The 17,599-nt window shown below is 40.1% G+C and overlaps 1 long non-coding RNA gene across 1 annotated transcript; it reads right to left on the bottom strand.

The window, feature by feature from the left end:
- Nucleotides 1–15,720: 15,720 nt before the first annotated feature.
- Nucleotides 15,721–16,712, bottom strand: LOC136216137 (uncharacterized). The gene is made up of 3 exons (XR_010683135.1): nucleotides 16,417–16,712; nucleotides 16,161–16,318; nucleotides 15,721–16,000 (listed from the first exon to the last, which is right to left on the bottom strand). It is a non-coding gene; the product is annotated as an uncharacterized lncRNA (long non-coding RNA).
- Nucleotides 16,713–17,599: the final 887 nt, after the last annotated feature.

Here is a 17,599-nt window from a genome sequence, read left to right as displayed (position 1 = left end):
CTTGATCATTATGAGGCTGGTCAGCTTGCTCTTGGACTTGATCAACATTGCGTTGGTCAGGTTCTTGTTCTTCTCCAGTAGCCAACTCAGTATTGGCATGCTCAGCTTCGTTCTCACTAGCTGTCTCCTCGGAGTCAGCATCATCATTGCTGTTTTCTTCATCATCTTCCTCATCTTCTTCATCATCCCCATCCAATTCTTCCTCAACTTGTGCAATGAACTGATCATCCAGTTGCACATCATCCTCTTGCTGTTGTTCAGCAACAGCTCATTGACACTGTGTGTAGTGCGAATCATCAGGAACAATGATGTTGGTTGGGATGGCATCAATGGGAGTCAGGGCAGAGGACTTCTGCTTCTTCTGTGTTTGCTCATCAGCAGTAGTTCTTTTCTCAGTTTTAGGCTCAGCTTGTCTGCTCCTTTTCCCAGCTGACTTAGGTCTCTCCTGACCTTTTGTAGCAGCTGACTTCTGCCTCTTTGCTGGAGACTCAGCATCATGTGAGGGAGTCTCAACAGCTTTTCTTTTTCGGTCGGCTAGGGCCTTAGTCCTTTTCCCTTGCTTTGGGACAGTTGTTTCCTCAGCTTGTTGATCAGCAGATGCAGCAGCAGCTTTTCCCTTCTTCAGAGGCTGACCGAACTTCAGAGCCCTCAGCAAAGCTGCTGTGATTTCAGATCCTCTTGCTTTAGTTTCATCAGTTAGGTCTATCTGATGATCAATGAGGATCCTGGTGATGAGCGATCCCAGCCTTAGAGTTCCGATACTCCTTAGGAACCCAGCAATGAGGAATACTGGCATGTTGATCGGCTTATATGTCAGCATATACCATATGAAGCATTGCTCGAAGTTCGTTGCTGAGGTGGTGTAGTTGATCTTGGGGTAGATAAAATAGCTCAGCAGATAATGTGCCGTCTTTTGGTGCTGACCCATGGAGGAACTTGAGACTTCTCCTGAGTGGCCATGGGGTTTACAAAAGCTGACCACGTACCCAGTACCGTCATGGTCTCCAGATCACCTCAGTATCGCTCCTTCATTCTTCAACTTCAGCAAATTCGCCAAGTAGTTAGGGTTTATGAAGATGGTCTTTTCCTTTACCACGGTTACCAGATAATCCTGGTTATCAACAGCAACACGGAGATTGTGGTAGAACTCCCTTACGAGGTCAGGATAAGTGTGATCTCTGATGGAGAACAGCTCCTCCCAGCCATTCTTTGATATCCATTCGTAGAAGGGTTGCTCGGTGGTTACGAAAGCCTCAGATACCCATCGCGAGAAATCCACTTTCCATTCGGTGATGTTATCGAAAACCTTGGTATATGTTCTAGCCTTGGTCGGCTTTCCTTTGGAGGAGGTGGCTTGCCCAGTTTTGCCTTTGCTCGGCGTAGTGGGGAGCCTGGAAGGTTCATCGAAGCTGGTCTTATGGTGACCGGCACCGGACATATTGATGGAAACCTTAGTCATAGTTGAAGATGGGGAAGCTTTGAAGGTTTTTAGAGAGAGAGAGAGAATGCTTTCAGAGAATTCGATAAGTGTAAAAGAATATCAATGAGGATTTGCCCATTATTTATAGCGGTGAAAAATGGATCTTATCGAATCCATGTGTTAGTTTTGCCTCGGGATTGTGAACCGACAATGATCTTGGCATTTATGACACATTCGGCGCATACGTCATCCTAGATAGCTATTCACGTGCTTTTGCATTTACTCTAACGGATCTAACACTCAACGTTTAGAATACTAAGCGTTTGATATTCTGAGTGGTCAGTATTACATAAATGGATGATTTCTAAGTTTGAGCTAACTTACTCGGTGTGCAAATTTACTCAGTATTTGATATTCAATCATTTGCATTGAGTACTCAGCAAAAACAATCATTCAGCATAACAATTCACTCAGCATGCATATACATTTAGTACTGAAATTTACTGAAGAGGATTAAACATACCAATAGCTTCTCTCAGTATGATGAACTGCTCACGAGCCAGTGGCTTCGTGAAGATATCCGCAAGCTGCTCATCCGTTGGGACAAAGGTCAGCTTGATCTCACCCTTGAGTACATGGTCTCTAATGAAGTGATGTCTGATGCTGATATGCTTCATTCTGTTGTGTTGAATTGGGTTCTTTGAAAGATCAATTGCACTTTTGTTGTCACATTTGACTTCAATTGTCTTCGTTTGAACACCATAGTCTTCAAGCTATTGCTTAATCCATAGGACTTGAGCAACACAATGACCAGCAGCAATGTACTTAGCTTCAGTGGTAGACAAGGCTACTGACGCCTGCTTTTTGCTGAACCAGGATACAAGACAGCTTCCTAAGAAGTGGCATCCTCCAGAGGTGCTTTTTCGTTCCAGCTTATCCCGTCCATAGTCAGCATCAGTGTATCCAATGAGTGTGAAATCATGAGTATTGGGATACCATAAACCTGCGTTCACTGAGCTTTGCAAATATCTAAGGATTCTTTTTACAGCAATGTAATGAGATTCCTTAGGGTTAGATTGATATCTAGCACAGTAGCATACTGAGAATTGAATGTCCGGTCTACTCGCTGTTAAGTAAAGTAGAGAGCCTATCATACCTCGATATAATTTGCTGTCTACCGACTTACCATTCTCGTAAGCGCATAGGACAGTGTCAGTGCCCATAGGAGTGGATATTGGCTTGCAATTTTCCAAATCATATTTCTTTAATATCTCCTTGGCATATTTGGCTTGACTGATAAAGATGCCATTCTTTCCTTGTTTAATTTGAAGACCGAGGAAGAAGTTTAGTTCTCCCATCATCGACATTTCAAACTCAGTTTGCATTTGTTTGCTAAACTCCTTGCACATTGATTCGTTAGTTGCACCAAATATTATATCATCAACATAAATTTGAGCCAGCAGGGTATCTTTACCCTTTTTCTTAATGAATAAGGTTGTATCAGCTTTGCCTCTGACATAATTTCTAGTCAGCAGGAAACTGGTCAGCCTCTCATACCAAGCACGTGGTGCTTGCTTGAGGCCGTACAGAGCCTTTTTTAGTCTATAAACGTGGTTTGGGAATTTAAGATCCTCAAAACCTGGAGGTTGATTAACATAAACCTCCTCGTTTATAACTCCATTAAGAAATGCACTTTTGACATCCATTTGGAATAATTTAAAGTTCATGTAAGATGCATATGCACATAAAATTCTAATTGCCTCTAGCCTTGCCACTGGGGCAAAGGTCTCACCGTAGTCAATACCTTCTTGCTGACTGTAGCCCTGAGCTATAAGTCTTTCTTTGTTTCTGACCACGTTCCCTTGTTCATCCATCTTGTTTCTGAAGACCCATCTTATTCCAATGGTCTTCTGACTCTTTGGATGTGGCACTAGCTCCCACACATCATTCTTTCTGAATTGATCGAGCTCCTCTTGCATTGCGATCATCCAGAATTCGTCGTATTCAGCTACAGTGAAATTCTTTGGTTCCTGAACTGAGACGAAGGCCACGTTGCTGAGGTACCTCCTGAGTTGATTTCTTGTCATCAGGGTATTCCCAGCAGAATCAAGGATTGCACTCTCTGAGTGCCCTCTTGGAATCCTTATCTCCTTAGGTAGATTAATGTCTTGTGCTGTCTATGTTTCAACAATCTCTGCAGAAGTAGACTGGTCAGTGAAAACAATGTTAGGTTCAGTCTTACTCTTGGTCAGCCTTTTAGTGAATGACTCAGTAGCTGGTTCTTGGTCAGCAGGTACTGAGTGTGGATCATCTTCAGTCAGCGGCTGGTATCTACCTGCAGGGTTAGTCTCGTCGAACTCAACATGTACTGACTCTTCTAAAACTTGAGTTCGCTTATTAAAAACTCTGTATGCTTTGCTGTTTGTTGAGTAGCCCAAAAAAATAGCCTCATCAGCTTTTGAATCAAACTTGGCTAAGCTATCTTTGGTATTCAAAATAAAACATTTACAGCCAAAGGCACGAAAGTATCCAATGTTGGGATTTTGTCCTTTCCAAAGTTCATAGGGGGTTTTCTTTAATATAGGTCTAACTAGATCCCTATTAAGAATATAGCACGCTGTGTTAACAACCTCTCCCCAAAAATACTTTGGAAGCCTATGCTCATCCAGCATTATCCTGGCTATTTCAACCAGAGTTCTATTCTTCCTTTCAACGACCCCATTTTTTTGAGGTGTTCTAGGAGCAGAAAAATAATGGTCAATGCCGCTGGCTTCACAGAATTCAACAAACTTTTGGTTTTTGAATTCTCCACCATTATCGCTTCGGATGTGAGCCAATTTTAGGTCTTTATCATTTTCAATTTTTCTATCCAAATTTGAAAATGTCTCAAAGGTCTCATCCTTGCTACTCAGCAAGATGACCCAAGTGTACCGAGAGAAGTCATCTACAATGACCAAGAAAAATCTTCTTCCACCCAGACTCAGCGGCTGGACTGGACCGAAGAGATCCAAGTGTAGTAATTCTAACGGACGCTTAGTTGAGACAATATTTTTGCTATGAAAAGATTGCTTGGTTTGTTTTCCAGCTTGGCAAGCGTGGCATAATTGATCTTTTTCAAATTTAAGTTCAGGCAGTCCCTCAACCAATTGCTTTCTTGCTAATTTGGCCAGGAGGTCCATGCTTACATGACCAAGTCTCCTGTGCCATAGCCAGAAATTTTCTTCCTTTGAAACTAAGCATACAGTTTTTGAAAACTTTTTCTCTAAGTCTAGCATAAAGACATTATCAATGCGAGGGGCAGTTAAAATCAACTCATTTGTTTTACCCTCATATATTTTACATCCAGTAGCATCAAATATAACTTTTCTCCCATTGTCACATAGCTGAGCTACGCTGAGTAAGTTATATTTGAGTCTGTTGACTAGGGAGACTGACTCAATAGTAGGATTACCTGCGATGGTTCCTGACCCTACTATCTTACCCTTTTTGTTGTCTCCAAAACTTACGCTCCCTCCTCGTTTACGCTCAAACGTGATGAACTGAGTGTCATCACCCGTCATATGCCTCGAGCATGCGTTGTCAATATACCACATCTTTGACTTCTCAGCACACCTCAGGCTTACCTGCATTGTAACTAGTTACTTTTAGGTACCCAATTCTTTTTGGGTCCTTGCTTGTTAGGTTCTACAGGTAAAGCATCATATTTAATTTTATGGCGGCATACTTGAATAGTATGGCCATTCTTTCCACAGAAGTCACAACTGACCTTCTGTTTAGGATGTCTCACTGACTGGTCAGCACCCCAATGCTGAGCGTGCCATCACACCTTTGTGGTGTGTCCTTTTTTCCCACAGAAGTCACACTGGATGTTCCGCTAGGGATTCCATCTCTGCTGAGTACCTCGGTACTGAGTTCCCAGAGGAATGTTTCTTTTATTTGGAACCTTTAGTTGGTTCTGGATAATTGTGACGTCCTTTTTCAGTTTCTTTGAATCTGATTGGACTTCAGAGACAAACTTATGCATGATCTCCATATTATCATGCAAAGTTGAGTTGTCCTGAAGAAGGAATCTGAGGTCACTCAGTTTGACCTCTTCAACTTCGTCACAGCGCCTGCTGAGTGCTCTAACTTTCTTATTACACTTTTTGACAAGTGTGTAGAGATCACTCAGGGCATTAACCATATCGTTTCTGAGCTGGGGAAGTGTTATTACCTCATTTGATTGCTCCTCGTCATCAGATGCGATGGAGGGGTCAGCATACTCAGAGACGCATGGCTCAGCAAGTTCGTCAGCCATGAAACATATCTTTGCTGACTCGGTGGCCTCAGCTTCAGTTGATGAAGACTCATCACTATCGCTCCATGTTGCTACCATTGCCTTTTTGCTGCTCTTCTTGTCTTTCCTCAGTGTGGGGTAGCTTGACTTAATATGGCCAGTTTGATGACACTCAAAGCATGTAATGGGCTTTGAGCTATCCTTTTTGTATTTGCTGTCGCTTGAGTCAGCTTTATACTTATCAAACTTTCTGTAAGGATTCTTAGAGTATTTGTCATTCTTCTTGAATAGCCTTTTCATCTTTCTTGTGAACATAGTCATCTCTTCTTCGTCTGTTGAGCTCCCATTTGTGGAGTCAGCTTTCATGATAAGAGATTTCTGCTTCTTGTCTTAAGACTTTTCTTTCACCTCAAAATTCTTCATTGAGATCTCATGGGTCAGCAGTGAACCGATGAGCTCATCATATTTGTAGATGGTGAGATCCTGAGCTTCCTCAACAGCGGTCTTCTTTGCTTGCTAGTCTTTAGAAAGACTTCTGAGGATCTTCTTGACTTGTTCTTCCTCAGTGAAGATTTTCCCAAGTCTCTTGAGCTCATTTATGATGTTGGTAAATCTTGCATTCATGTCTGAAATGCCCTCATCATTGTTCATCTCGAACAACTCGTACAGTCTCATCTGCTGATTCACCTTGGACTCTGTTACTTTATTGGTTCCCTCATAGGTGACTTCCAGCTTCTTCCAGATCTCTTGCGCCGACTCACAACCTGAGATTTTATTATATTCTACAGCATCGAGCGTACAGTGAAGCATATTAATAGCCGAAGCGTGATTTTGAAGCTTCTTGAGATCATCCTCTGTCCATTTGGCCTCAGCTTTTACAACTGTTTGGCCAGCCACAACTTCGACAGGTACAAATGGGCCTTGGACTATAGATAGCCAGGCACTCATATTTGTAGCCTGAATGAAACTTTTCATCCTATTCTTCCAGAAGGTATAGTTAGACCCGAAGAATAGGGAAGGCCGAGTAATGGACAGCCCCTCAGGCAATATCTGAGTTGTTTGGTTTCCTGGGGGAAACCGAGTGTTGTTTTCGCCCATAGTGGGGATCAGCTCAAGGTGGTTAAACCTTTTAGAGTGAGCTTAGAAGCTCTGATACCACTTGTTGGTCCCTTATAACGTTACAAGTATAGTTCCAAGGGGGAGGGGTTAGGAACTATTTAAACTTTTTATCAATTAGGGCAGACTTCTTTTTCTTAGGAAAAAGGTTTTAACAGCGGCGCTGAGTAAACAGCAAGATACTGGCTTAGTCAACTGGTGACTAGGTCAGTTTCTTAGCTTGAGTCAGGAGATAGCACTTAGAGTCTATTTCTGAACTCAGATGTTTGATGCGCACAACTCAGCTTGACCTCTTTACTTGGCCAGTTTTTGGTTATTTAAGCAAGCAATAAATATAAGGAGTTAAAGGTAAGAAATACGTTACTCAGCAGATTTATCCAGGTTCGGCTTCTAAGCCTACGTCCTGTCCCCGGAACACGTTCCGAGCTTTCGAATCCTCTACTGAGCTCTTTAAAGGTAGAGCCTGAAACCCTTTACAATCTTAGCAACTGAGTATAACAAGAGTACCTTCCTCTATACCTCTACTCAATCCTAATCTCACGCTGAGTACTATAACCGAGTACTCAGCCTCTCCTTTCTATTCTCTAGAAATGATAAATGTTTGTCCTAAACAATGATTTGCTAAGACACCTTAGATGATTGAATAATCACTCTAGACTTTTACACAAAAGATATGAATGTAGTGTAAGGTTGCTTTGCTTTTTCTTGCAGAACTTTGCATAGAGATTTGGTCAGCGTAATGGGTTGATCAAGTTCTGTAAGTGTTGAAGCTTCTGATGGCACTCTATTTATAGAAACGTCTGGGCATTGGTCATTTCGAATTTCGAAATAACCGTTGGAGGGAAACGGCTTCCTGTCGTTGTCATCCTGTCTTGCTCAGAGCTCTCGGCCAATCAGAGTTGAGTATCTTCTGTCCTCAGTCAGCTTTTAGTCAGCTCGGCAGAATGTCTCTCCTTTTATGGTAAAGTCAACTAGACAGCATACTGTGTCGTCTGAACTTTACCCAAAGAGGAAATACTTTGTCTGGAAGTTTTTCCTAGCCAGCTGCTGTCTTGTACGCTTTGTCGAATCTACTTAGCAGCTTCGTCCCGAAGTTGTTCCCCGAAGGTCTTCTAGATCCTTCTCATGCTGAGTTGCGTTTTGTACACAGCGACATCGTTTTGACAAACGCGGGCCGAGTTGTCTTGAATTGTTTGACTTGGGCCTTGACTTCCGTATTGGGCTTGGGCCTTTTAATTCTTGTGTCTTATAAACAATTTAACTCAACATTGAACAAACACATTAGTAAAATAAATCAAAGCATTTAAACTTAGTGTGTTTAGAATATTATACTTAAACAATTTTGTCAAATCAAAATTATATGGAAAGGTGTTTCAACAAACTTCTTCCCCATTAATTCTTAAAAATAAGCGCCCCTCACCTACGTCTATCAATGCCTTCCCTGTTGCTAAGAATGGTCTACCGAGGATGATAGGAACATGCAAATCTTCATCTATGTCCATTATAATAAAATCAACGGGCAAGATGAATTTTCCTACTTTTACTAGCACGTCTTCCACAATCCCCCTAGGATAGCATACAGAACGATCAGCTAACTGAATGGACATGCGAGTAGGTTGGGGTTCTCCTAGTTCAAGTTTTGCATAAACAGAATATGGCATGAGATTTATGCTAGCTCCTAAATCACACAGTGCATTTTCAATATTCAGTTTTCCAATAGAACAAGGAATCGAAAAACTCCCTGGATCTTTTAGCTTCTTGGGAAGCTGCTGCTTGTTTTGGAGTATTGACGAACAATCTCTGTTGAGTTGTGTCATGGAAATGTTCTCCAGTTTCTTTTTGTTCGATAGGATGTCTTTGAGGAATTTGGCGTATGTCGGCATCTGTGCCAGTGCTTCCACGAAAGGAATGTTTATATGTAACTTCCTTAAGGTATCCAACACCTTAGAATTCTGCTCCTCCAATTTCTTGTTGATTAGACGCGTTGGATATGGCACAGGTAGGACATACGATTGTGGTGGTTTATACGCTCTTTCCTCCTCTTGATCTGGCTTACTTGCTTGGTTAGCCTTCCTTGTTTCTTCATTATCAGGAACTGCTTGTTCCTGTTCTCCTTCAGCTTCTTTGGACGTTCCTGCATGCTCAGCATTCTTATCAGATAGAACTATTGGTTGAGTTTCCTTACCAGACCTTAGGGTGATGGCCATGACGTCGGCTTTAGGATTTGGCTCAGTATTGCTCGGCATTATCCCCTTTCATTTTGATGTGGATGCGGCTATCTGGTGAACTTGTGTTTCCAGATTCTTGATTGGTGCCTGCATCTGTTTCATGAACTGCATCATCATTGTTTTCATATCTGGTTCGACATCTTCCTTTTGTGGCACATGTTGCTTATAGTGATGCTGAGGTTGTCTTTGATAATGTCCTCCTTGCTGTTGTTGATATCTCGGCTGATCTTGATACTGTGGTGGTCCCTGCTGGTCCGGTTGGCCTGTCCATCCAAAATTTGGATGGTTCCTGGTTTCAGAGTTGTACGTGTTAGAATAACAGTTGGGCTAGTTCCTCTGATTGTACCCTGCGTAGTCGCATTCAACCCGTGTGCCTTTTCCTTGCTTAACTCCTGGACAGTTGATATTGAAATGAGCGCCTCCGCAAAAACCACAACTATCATTGAATGGTGGTTCATTAAATGGCGGTTCATTGTGAATGGAGGAGACATTTATCTTTCCCAGCTGCCGAGTAAGCTGTTCTACTTGGCTTGTTAATTTTGACACGACATCCTCGTTTCCTGTCCTTTTCCCTTCACTTTTTGACGAGTGCCAGTTGTAACTCGTGCTGACCACTTTCTCTATTAGGTCATATAAAGTTTGTGGCTCTAGATCTTCTAGGTTACCATTCGCGATAGATTCGATCTGGATTTTGTAAACGTTGGTCGCGCCATTGTAAAAATTTTGCATTTGCATCCATATAGGGATACCATGATTTGGCACCCTTCTGAGCAGCTCTTTGTACCTTTCCCATGCTTCAGCCAGCGACTCATCTTCGTCTTGTATGAAGCGTGACACTTCATTTCGTAGCTTGATGGCTTGTCGAGGCGGAAAATACTTCATCAGAAAAGCTCTTGCCATCTCTTCCCAACTCGCGATCGTTCCTGGCTGTAAATTTCACAGCCATGTTTTCGCTTTATCCCTCAGGGAAAAAGGAAACAGCTTCAATCTGATCACGTCGTCAGAGACACCTCTGTTCGACCTGAATGTATTGCACAAGGTGATGAATTCTTGAAGATGCCCATTAGGATCTTCAGATTGAAACCCATTGAATTGCACTGAGGCTTGGATCATCTGTATCATGGACCCTTTTACTTCGAACATGTTGTTCCCCTCGTTGGGCAACACGATACAAGATGAGTGTCCCTCGGTAGTTGGCCTAGAGTAGTCTCTGATTCTCATAACAGGAGGGTTATTATTTTCTCCTTCTTCTTCTTGGTTTGGTGGAACTTGCTGTTCTGGTCTTTCCCTTCCATCCATTCTTCTCTCTCTTTGCCTTTCTCTCTGTCTAGCACGTCGAGCTCTCGCTCTGTTTCGTCTACACGTTCTCTCTAATTCGAGATCGATAGGAAAAACAGGAGGTGCAGCTCTACGCATAAACGGAAACTAACTTCTTTGTTCCTGCACGCCTTAACACACAGATTAAAAACACCCTGTTTTACAGAAATTTCTGCTATAAATTTGTTGCTCTCAATCCCCGGCAACGGCGCCAAAAACTTGTTATCTCCGAATGAGACTCTAGCAAGTGCACTAGATACAAGTAATAAAGTGATAAGTTGAGTATCGTCTCCACATGGATTGTGATTCAAAATAATATTAGAAATCATTGCTAAACATTGTGTGGACAAACATGTCTTCTTCTTTTATGTTGATTTGATTTAAGTTGGCTACTTGAACAAGTTGTCTGAAAGCAATAATGATTATGATGAAAATATAACAGATTTAAAAGATAGAACGAGCTAGGCATTGTCGAACAGGTTGTGCAAAGCCTTACTTCATTACAATGAAAAGTGAGAATGCGCCAATGCAACCAGAGTATCAGTTTAATTGTTTACTTAAGTCAACTTTCGTGTGTTCTTAAGCTCCTAAGAGTTACTAGAACCTTTAGCGTCCTAAAAGTACGTTCTTTCTTGCACTAAGAATGAAACTGCATTTCTATCTAAGAAAACCCCTGGCACAACCATAAAGCTGGTCAGCATAGATTGTTGTGAGATTTAATGAGTGATCAGTGTAGATGCAAGCAGTGTCCTAACATCCATCTAACACATGCATAAATGCCGAAGCACAGGTTTAAAACCTCAATAAACACAACATTGACAACATACTTAACTTTCATTGAAAACAAAATAAAGTTTACATTACCGGCTCGACTAGGCCGTGCCCATTCAAAAGAGACTACTCACTCATACTGAGCAGTGAGCAGTTTGAAGTTCTTGCTACAGACAGAGACTCCATGAAAGCTCTCCTTTTCTTCTTACAAAACTATATTCAAAAGTAGAGAAAAATGAAAATTATCCGAGTCCCCCTCTTTCCTTCTAACACGCCTATTTAAAAAGGAAAAGAAAGGGCCAAACCAGGTACGATAAAACTACGTACCATCAGAACTAAAGTCAACTGAAAGAAAATAAAATGAAATGATTAAGAATCCCTTTTTGACCCTTGAACACTCAAGGGTCGATCTGTCTTGTCATCTTGCTACTTTGAGGAACTTCTCCGCTACACACTTCCACCAACCGCTCTGCTTCTGCCTCTGCCACCCCTGATCTGTCGCTGTCCGTCATTGGATATCTGGCGTTTGACCGCTGGATCACAACAAGCTCTACTCCTCTTTGGCAGTAGCCAAACAAGCTGTTTCCAGCGAGTTCGACATTTATTCTTGCTTATCTGCATAAAAGCTATAATCAGCCTTCATTCTTTGTTAAACACTCAAAAACACCCGAAAACTTTCTACAAATGTGATATTAAACTCAGTCAATTTCATGCCTAACATCATTGTTAGCGATATACTCATTGTCACTACAATAAACAAAATACTCATTGTCATTGTTAACTGAGACATTGATTTGCTAGAAACTCGAACCTCATTTGATCAAGATTTGTTCGAACCTTGCTTTTCTAGGCTTCCATCCTCTTGCCTTACATTTCTGAATTTTAGGACAAGCTTGTATGTGAAATTTGCAGCTCTTAGGCACATGGTAGCTCACGCACTTGATCACCGCATGCTTCAGCCTTCTTTGTTTGATGTATGTTGTTTAAACACAAGGCCAAACCTGCACACAATAAAACAGTACAGCTAATAATGCATAACTTCCCGTATCACATACCTTGATAGAACTTGATGTTTGCCAGCTTTTGTAGATACCCATTTTTGTCCGGATCAATTTTTAAATTTTTAATAAATTTCACTCAAAATTTGAACGATTCATGAATTATCCAGAATATATGGTATTATCTTGAAAATAATTTATTGGGAAAAAATTGTGCTATTAAGACTGATTTGTCATATTTCGGTAAAAACATCGAATTATATTCAAAATGCGACTTAATAAAATTAAGGTATAATTTTAACCCATTATGAATTTTATTCGAGATATGTTCCTTGTATTTTGAATAAAATTGAATTTGCTTGAATTCGAGTTATAATTTATTAATTAAGGTTCAGATGTCAATCAATTAGTCTTTCTCTTGGGACAATTACCTTCAATCATTGGTAAAACATAAATATGATGAAGTCAATTCGGGTCAGAAATAATCTAGATCCACATCAATTCGGGTCTCAATCCATCAAAATTCAGACTAAATCCAATTCTAGCCCAACAAAGGCCTATTCACATCAGGAAGCCCACAGCATGTGCAACCAAAACCGAAATACAATTCCAGAATTTCCAAAGGGCAATGTGGTCATTTTCCTGCATAAGATATTTTCTGCAAATATCCAAGGGCATGGAAGTCATTTAGGACAACCTAGCTGTTGAAACACCTTTCCACATAATTTTGATTTGACAAAATTGTTTAAGTATAATATTCTAAACACACTAAGTTTAAATGCTTTGATTTATTCTACTAATGTGTTTGTTCAATGTTGAGTTAAATTGTTTATAAGATACAAGAATTAAAAGGCCCAAGCCCAATACGGAAGTCAAAGCCCAAGTCAAACAATTCAAGACAACTCGGCCCGCGTATGTCAAAACATTGTCGTTGTGTACAAAACAAAACTCAGCATAAGAAGGATCTAGAATACCTTCATGGAACAACTTCGGGACGAAGCTGCTGAGTAGATTCGACAAAGCGTACAAGACAGCAGCTGACTAGGAAAAACTTCCAGACAAAGTATTTCCACTTTGGGTAAAGTTCAAATGACACAGTATGCTGTCCAGTTGACTTTACCATAAAAGGAGAGACATTCTGCCGAGCTGACTAAAAGCTGACCGAGGACAGAAGATACTCAAACTGATTGGCCGAGAGCTCTGAGCAAGACAGGATGACAATGATAGGAAGCCGTTTCCCTCCAACGGTTATTTCGAAATTCGAAATGACCGATGTCCAGACGTCTCTATAAATAGTGCCATCAGAAGCTTCATTCTACACAGAACTTGATCAAGCCATTACGCTGACCAAATCTCTACGCAAAGTTCTACAAGAAAAAGCAAAGCAACCTTACACTAAATTTCATATCTTTTGTGTAAAAGTCTAGAGTGATTATCCAATCATCTAAGGTGTCTTAGCAATCATTGTTTAGGACAAACATTTATCATTTCTAGAGATTAGAAAGGAGAGGCTGAGTACTCGGTTATAGTACTCAGCGAGAGATTAGGATTGAGTAGAGGTATAGAGGAAGGTACTCTTGTTATACTCAGTTGCTAAGATTGTACAAGATTTGAGGCTCTACCTTTAAAGAGCTCAGTAGAGAATTCGAAAGCTTGGAACGTGTTCTGGGGACAGGACGTAGGCTTAGAGGCCGAACCTGGATAAATCTGCTGAGTAACGTATTTCTTACCTTTAACTCCTTATATTTATTGCTTGCTTAAATAACCAAAAACTGACCAAGTAAAGAGGTCAAGCTGAGTTGTGCGTGTTGAACATCTGAGCTCAGGAATAGACTCTAAGTGCTATCTCCTGACTCAAGCTAAGAAACTGACCTAGTCACCAGTTGACTAAGCTAGTATCTTGCTGTTTACTCAGCGCCGCTGTTAAAACCTTTTTCCTAAGAAAAAAAAGTATGCCCTAACGAAAAAATTTAAATAGTTCCTAACCCCCCATTGGAACTATACTTATAACGTTATAAGGGACCAACACTAGCCACTAAGTTTTTGTTTTATTTTTGGGAAAATTACAAAACTGGGTCAAATTGGAGGCTCATTTACATATTTAACCCATTTACTCATCCTAGTACATATATAGACTGATTTTGTGTGACTTTCCCATAATACCCCTAACCTTCCCACTTCCCACCACTCACGAACGGCCGCTACCCCTATCTCCTTGGTTACGCGAAAAGTTGCTCCTGCATTAATGATTTCAAGACTTTTGATATTCCTTTCTTCCTTTAAATTGCACGAAATCAGCACCATTTCGTCAAAATCACAATGAATTTCTCTTTTTCCTCTCTTCATCTCTTGATTCTACAACTTCCTAATCCTAGAAAATGAAGTCATGGTTCTTCATCTTCCTGTTCGTTACTTGGTTTCTTTCTTCTTGTTACCATGTTAGAAATGGTTATTTTACGTTATTTCCTTCGTTCTTCCCATGTTATCATATTGTTATTGTCGCTTTTGGGGGTGAAAGAGGCGAAAAATGTAAGTAGTTGTTGTTTTTTCTGCAGTTTTGCATAAATTCACTTCGTGAATCGATGGTTTCACGAAGCTTTGCGAAGAGAAATAGTCTGAAAAGTGACGATCTACTTCGTGAATCGATGATTTCGCAAAGATATGCGAAGAGAAATAGTCTGAAATGTTTGGATCTACCTCGCGAATCGATTATTTGGCGAAGTGTGCGAATAGATCCTCACAGTTCAAACGTTGCAGACTTCGCGAAAGCATCGATATGCGACATAGATAGACACGTTTCAGACCTCGCACACTTCGCGAAAAAATCGATTAGCGAAGTAAAATCACCTCTTTCCCTGCATATTTACATTCGCATGCTTCACTAATCTTCATTTCGCGAAGCCAAAATCGTCTTTTTCCCTGCCTAACATGATTCATTTTTTTTGAAGGTGGTTGAATACGTAACATCCCTTTCTGGAAGGCGGCGTACTAGCTGCAGGGGAGATGATTTTCCTTCCTGTATAGGGATTAACTTCCCTCAAGATTGACACATTCACTCCTGAAGTGGTTAGTTAGGAGAGATTGTGCCAATCTTGGGGTGCACCATGGGACACGTCCATCCCATGGTGCCAATCTTCAAAGTGAACATAACTAATCCGGTACCAAATTTAAATCGGATGAGTAATCTTGGTGTGCACCGTGGGACACGTCCATCCCAAAAGGTCTGGAAGTCCAGACCTTTTGGGATGAGAAATGGAAGTCCCGACCTTTTGGGATGGATGTGTCTCATGGTACACACCAAGATTTACTCATTCGTTTCAAAATTGGTACCGGATTAGTTAGGTTCACTTTGAAGTGATTTGTTAGGAGTTTATTGCGACAATCTTGTTGTAAATTTTGATAAAGTGATTTGTTAGGAGTGATTTGTCGAATCTGCAAAGTCAAACGGGAGGAAGACAGGCGCGCGTAAATATTGAGGGTATTATAGAAAAATCACACAAAATCAATCTAGATATGTAATAGGATGAGTAAATGGGTTAAATATGTAAATGGGCGTCCAATTTGACCCAGTTTTATAATTTTCCCTTTATTTTTTCTATTCAAGGAGAACTCCACCTCCATTATAAGGGCCCCCAGATTTGAGAATGCTTTGCTTCAAAGAAAACAGGGGCCATTTTTCTGTATTTCTGATCCATAAATAAAATTTCATTTTCCTTCCCAATTCATTACCATTTACAGTTTAAATTGATATTATTTCTACGATTTATATTCTGCAATTAAATCATCCAAATCTGCAACAGAACTCATCTATCAAACGGATCTGTTAGCGCCTGATTCCTTGTAGATTCTTCTTGCATTTTACGGTCACTGGTAACTGAAACAGAAAATCTCAAATTAATGAGCAGTAAAAAGTATTTTCACCAATGGGAAGAATGAAGGAGATGAGAAAAACGAATAGATAACAAAAACTCATCCCGAAAAGCGGAAGAAAGCCATTTATCTTTGTTTCGGAATCTCCGGTCACCGAAAGATACCTCACTTTTCTCCAATGGATCTAGCTCCAGAAGCGCCGTCCGGATCTCCGATTCAGCCGCATCGCACCGTCATCCTCAACGGAGCGATTTCCAGAACTGCAAAACCACCCACCGTCTTTCTCACTCATCACTGACCATCAGCCCTGGAAGATCCGGATCTAAACGAAAAGCAGAAGAAAGGATCTTGAATCAAGATCTGAGAAGAAAATAATCAGAATCGGAAAGAAGATCAGAGAAGGGAGAGGAGAATGCTCACCGAGGAGTCGCCGTCGTTATTGGCAAGCCGACCCTTCTACCACCGCTCCCATTGGTAAGCCGTCCGCGAGCCGGCGTCGAAGCAAGGGAGAATGTCGACCGGAGCTTTGAAGTTCTGAAAAAGAGAAAGAGAGAAGGCAGGATGGAGTGAAGGGAGGAAGCTTTCGTGGTTGCTGCCTTCAAGGTAAGTGATTTAATTTAGGTTTTAGGTCTAATATGTACTTATATTAGGGTTAAATAAAATTCCTTTTTTTCTTACTCTCTTCATGATTTAAGGGAAATTTATCCAGAAATTCATATTCGAAAAATTATTTAGAACTACGTCAAATAATGATTTTGAATTATGTTAAATTAGTAAAATCAGCATTTTAATATATTTTCAAGATTAGAATTTATAAATTAGGTGTCTATGATATATTTTCTAGGGTTTAGAATTTATGAATTGTGATCTATAATTTTTAAATTATAACGTAAAATCACAATCAATAGAAAATAATAACATATTAAGAATTAAGTTTGGTAATATGATTTAGTTGTAATTTTGTACTTAATTATGATATTCTTGACCCCATGATTTAATTGGTATCTTTGGGCCTAATATCAATTCCTAACCCGATTTCCATTTGTGTCCTCGCTAAATCCATATTTTGATGTCTAAAATAGTTAATGGTTGATGTTTTACAATTTAAAGATATATTTCTATGTTTCATGTAATCATTAGCTTAGTTTGTTCATGGTTTTAATTAATTTAAGGGTGATTCAATTAGTCTTTATGTTTAGATTAATTTCATTAATGTTTTTAGATTAATCAATTCACTTTTTAGCTTAGTTTAGTGTTCATTACCAAATTAATTATGTAGACTTGCCAATAGCTTTTTTTCATTTAAAATATTCCCATTAATTTGATTAAGTTTGTATATTAAATAGTCTCTTTATAATCATAAATGATTTAAAATAAGATTATATATATGTAATATACGTAATGTAAAATAATTAAAATAAATCAATTCGAGATGTTATCTCGAATCAATAAGAAATAAAACAAATTAATTCGAATCAATGTGAAAACTGTCATGGAACCGATTGAACTAAAAGCTCGAACTGATAGTTAAGGCTCAATCATATATCTTATATTAATCTCTGACACACCCCCACACGCAAATGCCACTTTGGCTTGTGGCGTG

This window comes from Euphorbia lathyris, chromosome 1 (genome assembly GCF_963576675.1).
Source record: "Euphorbia lathyris chromosome 1, ddEupLath1.1, whole genome shotgun sequence".
NCBI classification, from domain to species: domain Eukaryota; kingdom Viridiplantae; phylum Streptophyta; class Magnoliopsida; order Malpighiales; family Euphorbiaceae; genus Euphorbia; species Euphorbia lathyris.
Note: the sequence above shows the minus strand (reverse complement) of the source record. Positions and strands in the feature narration are given on the sequence as shown.